Here is a 9,402-nt window from a genome sequence, read left to right on the forward strand (position 1 = left end):
CGCCTTTTGGGGGCGTGGAAGCCGTTCAAACTGAGAGTCGCCGCCTTTTCCCCTAGGCCTGGCTCCAAACATTACTAGTTGCAGTTGCAGGCGGTCATTCGCCAGGTGAAACTTTTCCCCTGCTTAAAGATGTAGGACTCAACGGGAAGTATGTGCATCTTGGATTAACCGGGCTATTGCGCAGCTGTGAGCGATGCAGACGACCTGTTGGGATAGTTAGATCTTATAAACACGAAGTCGTAATAGGAGTCAAAAACTTTCACTCCCCTCAATTGCGAAGGGAAAAGCCCAGGATTGAATCTCAAGGAGGGATTGCAACGAGCAAGGACGATTCACCCATCCTCAACGTGAGCGGAAAACAGAGATGTACCAATCTTTAATTCTTTACATAATGACTCAAAGCTGCAAATGCAGCCTGGATCTGGTCCTCTGGAGTTTAAACAGTCTAAATTCTAGATTCGCCTTAGGCTATCCCAAATCATTTGTTAAAGTCATTGGGAAACTACTTCCTATGAATTAGTGAGTGATTACAAAAACACATTTGTCTGTAAATGTACTCTCAAGCAGGGTGTTAATATTGAATACAAAAATAAGAGTAAAGCAAAGTATTTAATAGATATTGCTCTCTTGAGAACGGGCATGGATGTGACACTGAGATACTGCTTACAATATTTACAATTTTGTCCTACGTATGGATACCAAAGTTTTATTCAAATCTAAGCTACGTAACTTAAATTTATTTTACATCCACTGGCCCCCTTTGAAAAGAGATCAGAAAGTCAAGCAGATTTCTGATCTTCAAACTTGTAACTACATTTCTAGTTTTGCTGAGATCTCAGCCTTCAAGTCAATTACCGGTACATGTGCTCTGTATTTAGATTTCCTTTAGACCCCTTCAAAACAGGTACAGTGATCAAAGTGAGCTTTTAATTTGAAATGGGTATTTTTTAAAAAAGCACACCAATAATTTTTGAAAATAATTTATTTTTGAAAATAAATGTAGGGTTGAGTTTTGTGTTTCATGCTTAAAATGCAGGATGCTGTTCTGCACAGAACTTTGATTCTAGTATCCAACTATTCCCTGGTCTCATTTAGTTATCACATTACAATCAAACTTACACTGAAAATGCCAAAGGGTCAAATTGAACCAAAAACATTTCTGCTTTCACCTAGTGAATGAATATTGAGATTTAATAACCTCTTCAGCTGAAAAACACTCTTCACACTGCTCAGCAAGATAGAATACCCACCTAAACTTTACAAAATTGTGTCCTTCCATGAGAACATACACACCAACATCCAGTTATGACAGCTCATTCTCCAGCACTTTCCCTATAAAGAGCAGTGTGAAACAATATACCAATACAGTGGTACCTCGGGTTACATACGCTTCAGGTTACAGACTCCGCTAACCCAGAAATATTACCTCGGGTTAAGAACTTTGCTTCAGGATGAGAACAGAAATCGTGCAGCAGTGGCAGCAAGAGGCCCCATTAGCTAAAGTGGTGCTTCAGGTTAAGAACAGTTTCAGGTTAAGAACAGACCTCCAGAACGAATTAAGTTCTTAACCCAAGGTACCACTGTATACCAATTCTCTTTGGTATATACTTTCCTCTGTTGCTTTCCTATGCCTTCAGCTCCACTTTCATTTCAGCTGTACTTTCATTCAAGGAGCGATGGGGGTCTGTTCAACCTGGCATGTCCCTGTGCCAAGACAAGTGCAGCTTGTTCCACATTTTCCTGTCTCTGTCTTTGCCAGAACCTATAAAAACAATTCTGCAACTTTAAAGCTAAAGCTTGCTTTCTCTTCTCTCACCACCCCATTTTCTTTTTGCATCATGTCTATATATGGGCCTTGGGGTCAGGGAAGAAGACATGATTCCTGCCTACTGCTGTAGCTGAGTGTTTAGGAAACTACGGTACTCTGTTTCTGGTGTAGACTTGAGTCTTGGGAGCCCCTTTTGCCTCTGGCATGACTGTTTCTGGCTAGACACTCAAAAGTAAATAGGGCCATATTCACTCCTTCCATCTCTTGCTTCCCAATCCTACACAGTGATCTACTGGGGAGTCCATGATCCATGTTTATTACTTCTTTATCTATAAACCACTTCTCAGCCCGAGGCTATCAAAGTTGTTTACAACAGAATTAAAATAGGATAAACAAAACCATTCTAAAAACAAAACCATTCCTACAGATGTAAAACCAATATTTCATAAGTGACTGGGTCACATCTCAGTCAAATACGTCTTCAGCAAGCAACTGAACATGATGGCTCTGGGTGTCTGTCTAATTTTAGCTGGTAATTGATTCCCTGTGCATCTGTGGCTGCCCTTGTTTGCATGTCATGGCTGCTACCTTTGACTACTTTTCTCCCTGTGTCCCAGGGGACTGCGTGTACTCTCTGCAGGCCTCTTCTGCAGATAGCAACGTGCGAGTTGTCTTGTGTGACCCCTTCTTCCTCCCTTTGGTTGTTGTGCACCAAAACAGATGTGAGGAGCGTAAGGTGAACTGAATCCCTGACTGTACAGATATTAGGCACCAGCACTGGTGATGCAGGGGATGAGCTTGGGACATGTACCTTTGCCTCTGACACTATTGGCTCCCTTTGTATGTGGACACCTTTGCCAGTGTAGTCCCCACATGTTAGGCTCTGGCAGTGTTTCTTGAGATGCTGGAGATGTGTCTATGGTTTTGATAACATACAGGGATTTTCTGAATTTTGAGTTTTCTCTTCCTCACAGGCTGAACATAAGGGAAGTAGCAGAACAGCAGCATATCTCCTGTCCCAGTGTCATTAGTATATACAGTGGTACTTCAAGTTACGAACTTAATTTGTTCCAGAGATCCGTTCTTAACCTGAAACCATTCTTAACCTGAGGTACCACTTTAGCTAATGGGGCCCCCCGTTGCCGCTGCGCCACTGCCACACGATTTCTGTTCTCATCCTGGGGCAAAGTTCTTAACCCGAGGTACTACATCCAGGTTAGTGGAGTCTGTAACCTGAAGTGTTTGTAACCCAAGATACCACTGTATAGGAATGGTCGGCACAGGTTATCCAGCCCACCATTCTCATTTTTTAGTTAGACTCAGTGCTTTTTTTCTTTAAAAAATGTTTAGGGGTACTCTCATTTTCCTACTCATATTGAAATACTGCCCCTCAGTTAGGCCAAGCTTAGATTCACAAGAAATAAAACATTAAAAAATATGCAACCAAACTGAACAATTTCCACATAAATGATAACAAAATCTTTAAAAAGATACAAAAAAACCTAACAGCAACCGCCCTTCCAACAAAAAAAGCGCCGGACACCCGAACTCAAGAGATTGACACAAACTAACCAGTCAAACATACACACCCTCAAACATACACACCCTATAGCTTTAATCACCTTGGGCTATCCTTGGGCTATCCTTGCTGCTACCAAATCAGCTTCTATGCTAACCTTCTTAGCCTAAATTCCAAATGTGCAGATGCTAGTAGTGGTTAATCAGTGGCAAGGAAAATGCTGTCTGCACAAGTTCAAATGTACTCTCTTCTTTTGGATATTACAGGGCTGAGTGCTAGCTTTAGAACAAAGACCACCTCCAGACCTCCTTTTTTATTGCAAATCCATGATGACTTGTTCTCACGGTGTTATCAGGGCAGTCATATATTATCTCACTTTCAGTACTGTTCGTACTGTACTTGAAAAAGTTTTGGGATGCCCACATCGCTTCATTTCCAATCAGTGCATATACCATAACTCCCTTCTCTGGAACATTTCAGACCACAAATGTTTGGGTTTATTCCCCACCCCACCCCACTCTTTTGCTGTGCTATAGCCCTTCCAAGACAACCATAATGTGGTCAATAACATCTTGCAGAATACACCCGTGATAAAACACCAGTCTGGAGGGACCCAAAGTTTCAGCTTCAGAAAAGATAAACTCTGGCTTGCAAGAATACCTTATGTTACTGCTTCAGAAATGTCTATAATCTCCACCTGTAGGCTGCAGAACAGACGTATGCATATACATCCACTAGTGTTCATGTAGTTTAGCAATGAAAGCAATATTTGATCTGACACAATGTAACAAGCTCTCATTGATTATGATATTGTCATCCAATTAAAAACATCCTTGGCTACATTTTAGACTATATCAGAGCTAATAGTGGCGAGTAAAGGGGCTGCCCACACACAGAACCATCACAGTACCGTACATCAAATCACAGCCTATATAAATGTTAGTTTGCATTGCATCTCCCCAACAGAGAAAGATACAGTTGCCACTTATGGGTGTGAATAAGGAGCTTTATTGAAATGGGGGAAATAAAGTGGGGAAAATGAACACTACCAAAGTTTCTTGTGAAAGTGGAGACTTCTGTGTTCTCAAGATGCTTTTTGTGGTTTCTGCTTTTGCCTGTCCTGGCATTCAACATTATGAAGCATTTCCATTTAGCAAAGCTGTCCAGGAGTTCATGCAAACCATGAAGGACTGATCTGAAATGACTGCAGTAGAATGTCCTGTACATTTCATTGAATTAAAATTGCACTGCATTATAATACAAATGTGCAGCTACTTTCAGAACTGTCAAATATTCTTTGGAACTGTATAATATCCAGGGCTATTTTATCCAGCTTGCTGCTTTCTTCCCTCTTTTTTTAAAAACTTTACACTTTTATACAGTTATCCTTTTTATATGCAGTCATTCTTTTCACCAGTATTTCATTTTAAAATGTTTGGCGATTAGGCTGTTCTTTCTGCTTTTAACTTAACAATAGAGTCCACTTCTTCATTTTACTGGAATTAATTTGGCTGTAACCTCCCCAACTGTATCTCAAATACCTCTCACTTTACCACTGTGGATTTCCCATGCATTACTGAATTTCTGCCACTTTTCAAAAACCTCTTTTCACCTTTACTTCAAAGTCTTCTCCTCTAAGCTCTGATCGTCTTTGTGTTATTACCTTTTCTATAGACTCTCATCAGTGTCTTCAGACTTGATGTTATAGCTAGATCCTAGGTGCTCTTCAGCTGCAACCCGATATATCACATTTGGTGTATTTTATAACTATTGGGTCTGGACTAGCCTTTGACTTTTCTCATCATCTTATGAGAGTATTTCTGATGATTGCCCAGCCCTTTGAATATAAACCATGCAGTGAAATTCATAACCATAATTCTGCTCGAGACTTATGATACACCCTATAATTGGGCTGAAGCACTTTTGAACTGCTGCTTTCTGAGCAGAATAAATGTGTACATGAAGACATTATTAGCTGCTATGAAAACGTACCACATCTGTCCACTTATACAAGTCCCCTTCATTGTAGTCTTATAGTGGCATAAAATATAATTATACAATAAGGGCATCATCTGTTAAATGACCTTGCAAAAGGGGGCAAGTATGTTTTAATTGAATAAATGCTGTATCTTGATGTTTTGTTTGTTGATTCTCAAAATACAAGCAGTAAACTAAAATCCATTTCATAAGCTCCATTTTTCATTCGTGCTTCTAACAGTTTCTAATTTGGGGGTCGTGGGGTCTATTGTAATAAGCACTCTGAAGATTTCTGATCCCAAGTTCCTGCCACCACATTTCTCCTAGACCTGTCAAGCATTTTAAGTAGCCTGCACTTTCCCACACTTCTCAATGAATACTGACATACCTAACTTAAAAGGATTACTTGCTGCTGAGAGGAATTGTAATCCTCTTTTTCCTGCTCTGTAAATCCTCCGGTAAGTAAAAAAGAACGGCTGAGACCTGTTTGGCAATGCAGGGTAATCACCATCTCATAAGATATAGCTCCATACCAAAAAACAAAAAAACCTTAAAATTTACTTATGGTCACACTTGTCCAGGCACAGAGTCTAGGTGTTTTAATCGACGACTCTCTCATTTCCTCAGCCTTTCAATATTTGTACTACTTTTTTTTTAAAAAACCCACATTTTTTTTATATCCACAGTTTTAATGTCAGCCATTTGCATAAGAGCCTGAATCTTATAGACAACACAAGAAAATGTTACTCCACATGACACAGGCAAGAAAGCTTGTGAGCTCCTTGTGCTTTTTAGATTTCCTTTTTAGCTAACAACATTCACAGATCTTATTTGTGGTCATGAGCAGCTTATGGATTTCACTACGGAAGAATTGCAGAAGTTCCATTCAAACAATAAAGGAGGAGGAGGATTCATTCTTATTCTTTCCTTGCTGATATGCAATATATTAACTTGCTGTTGGTGGTTCAATGTAGGGTTAAATCTAGACTTTGAGCTAGGCTTGTCCTTCAGTAAATGAAAGGACTCCTTCGATCTAGAGGCTTCCTCTGGTGGATGTGAGGAGGTGATTTTCACCAATTCCCACCCACTCAGTCCCCACACCACCTTACATACTACTTTGAAGGATCCATTAACTCTCGAGTAGTTCTGCAGAGCACAGGAGGCTGCAGGAGGAAAGGGGATCAGTGAAAATCACCCTTCCTTTCCAGTAGCAGGCGCATCCCATTCCCATAAATGTGATTTGTTATGGATCCAAGTCAAAGGCTGCATACCTTATACAGCCAAATGATCTGTATTTGGGCTGCCAAACTGATCTATGGTGCTGATGTTCCATCACCAGGTAGCCACAAAGCATAACACAATGCTTTGTGACCTGGTAGATGTGGCAACCCTTCCTAAGTACATATACGCTGGGATTGGTTTCTGATGACTGCATCTTGGAGCAACTTACTATTTCCTAAACTAGCCAGCAACAATACCTAAAAATGTGCTGAGTTTTTAAGTGGGTCTATTTCCAATTAATGGGACGCGGGTGGCACTGTGGGTAAAAGCCTCAGCGCCTAGGGCTTGCCGATCGAAAGGTCGGCAGTTCGAATCCCCGCGGCGGGGTGCGCTCCCGTTGCTCGGTCCCAGCGCCTGCCAACCTAGCAGTTCGAAAGCACCTCCGGGTGCAAGTAGATAAATAGGGACCGCTTACTAGCGGGAAGGTAAACAGCGTTTCCGTGTGCGGCTCTGGCTCGCCAGAGCAGCGATGTCACGCTGGCCACGTGACCCGCAAGTGGGCACACAACCCTAGAGTCTGTCAAGACTGGCCCGTACGGGCAGGGGTACCTTTACCTTTACCTTATTTCCAATTAACAGAGATTAAGGAATCATCTTTCAGCAGCACGTGAACTGCCATGATCTTGCTCTTGGTTTGCAGAGGTTTGGTCACTAGCTTAGCCTCGAAGAACCAAGAGTTCTTCTCAATGCCTTTTTTTCAGCCGGAGCACAGTTCCGGCACCACTCAGGTGGGTGCCAATGTGGGCCAGCGCTCCCTCCATCGGCTTCTTGCCTTTACGTGCTTCTGAGAAGCCCAAAATGAACATTCCAAGTCAAAATGGAAGCTGGCCAATGTGTGAGAATCTACACTTCCTTCATCTGGGCAAGCACCTTCTACTCGCAACAGCATCCCAGAGTCTCACACAAAGTTCTTTCTCATTCCTGCTGCCCAAGATAACTTTTCCTGGAGATGCCATGGACTGCCCTTAGGACCTTCTGCATACAAATTATGTACTCTTATCACTGAGGTCTGGACTCTTGGCAGATTAGAGCTGTTCTTCTCTGCTAGGCCTTGCATGGAAATCTTTACAGGGTTCTTTAAAGCACAGATTCCCCATCAGCCACCTCACACACTAAGAAAAGGAGGAAAGCGTCATACATAAAGCATGCTTTCCTTCTGGCTTATACTCTATCAGTGCTGGTTTCTTCATAAGAGTTGGTATTTCTTATCTACTATCAATGCTATTCACTTATGAATCTTGCTTAGTTTGGTAAATAGCAGGCATTAATAAAAAAAAAAGGAGTACTTTAAGGGTATTTGCTATGTAAACCTGCAGGTGAAGAAGATCAGGTTCTGTCCAAAGAAGAGGACATTTTATAGGGTTTCGGCAGTCTCTTTTAAGTATGAAAAGTGGGCACACTGTAGCCTTATATAATTTGAATACAGTCCCTGTCATTGCCTGTCATTTAAGTGCTTAATAAACATGCACCCAAAGCTTGTATTTTTTCAGCTTTCAGTTTCCAACTCTACATTTTGTGTCCAACTGCATCCTAAAAAAACCTTGAATGTTTTAGCTTTGTTTTTATTCTGGCTGTGCTTGGGTTTTTTTTATAAAAAATAATAATTTCAGGCCTTAATGTCTTATATTATTGACCACGCTTTGTGGGTTTGTTTGTTTTTTTCAATCAAGCAGAACATCAATATTATGAAACAAATTGATTTCAATGGGACTTAACCATGACCAACTTTTCACATTGTATATTAGGGTGCCATTTTATGTTACAGAATGCAGGGAAGAAATTTGAAAAGGCTATTTTTGTTCTTTTGTTCAACACATACATAAATGCATGTTTGAATCCTACTATAAAGTCAACTCGGCTACTGTTATTTCTTAACTGGGCAGTTTATAACCATGTATGTATATGTAAATAGAAATATATGTGCCAGCTGAACAGAACGCTTTAGGCACCTGATAAAGAAAGCCTTGATCCATGAAAGTTGATGTCACAATAAATCTATTTGTCCTTTAATGGGGATAGGGAACAGGGAGGATCTGCCAGATATTGTCACAGCAGAACTCCCATCATTCCTGGCAATTAGCCATGCTGGCTGTAGCTGATGGGAGCAGCAAACCAACATCTGGAGGGTCATAGGTTTCCCACTTCAGATCTAGGGTTTCCTGAGTCCTAGATACCCAGATTTTCTAGGAGGTACCCACGTTAGCAGGGTATCCATGTTAGCAGGGACGCGAGTGGCACTGTGGGTTAAACCACAGAGCCTAGGACTTGCTGATCAGAAGGTCGGTGGTTCGAATCCCCACAACGGGGTGAGCTCCCGTTCTTCGGTCCCTGCTCCTGCCAACCTAGCAGTTCGAAAGCACATCAAAGTGCAAGTAGATAAATAGGTACCGCTCCGGTGGGAAGGTAAACGGCGTTTACGTGCACTGCTCTGGTTCGCCAGAAGCGGCTTAGTCATGCTGGCCACATGACCCAGAAGCTGTACGCCGGCTCCCTCAGCCAATAAAGCGATATGAGCGCCACAACCCCAGAGTCGGCCACGACTGGACCTAATGGTCAGGGGTCTCTTTACCTTTACTTTTATCCACGTTAGTCTATGGCAGAAAAAGCAACAAAAGAACCCTGAGGTATTTGAAAAGATCAAGATATTTATTATAGCATAAGCTTTCATGGACTTTCAGCTGAAAAGAGAACTCAGAGCCATGAAACTTGATGCCATAATAAATTTGTTAGTCTTTAAGGTGCTGCAAGGCTCTTCATTGTTCTAGATGCCTAGTGTAAGCCGCATAACCTGCTTACCGGTTCTTTGAATACGCCATAGTGCTAAAGTACTATCATTGGGTCTTTTTATTACAATTTA

The sequence above is a fragment of the Podarcis muralis genome, chromosome 12 (genome assembly GCF_964188315.1).
Source record: "Podarcis muralis chromosome 12, rPodMur119.hap1.1, whole genome shotgun sequence".
Taxonomy (NCBI): Eukaryota; Metazoa; Chordata; class Lepidosauria; order Squamata; family Lacertidae; genus Podarcis; species Podarcis muralis.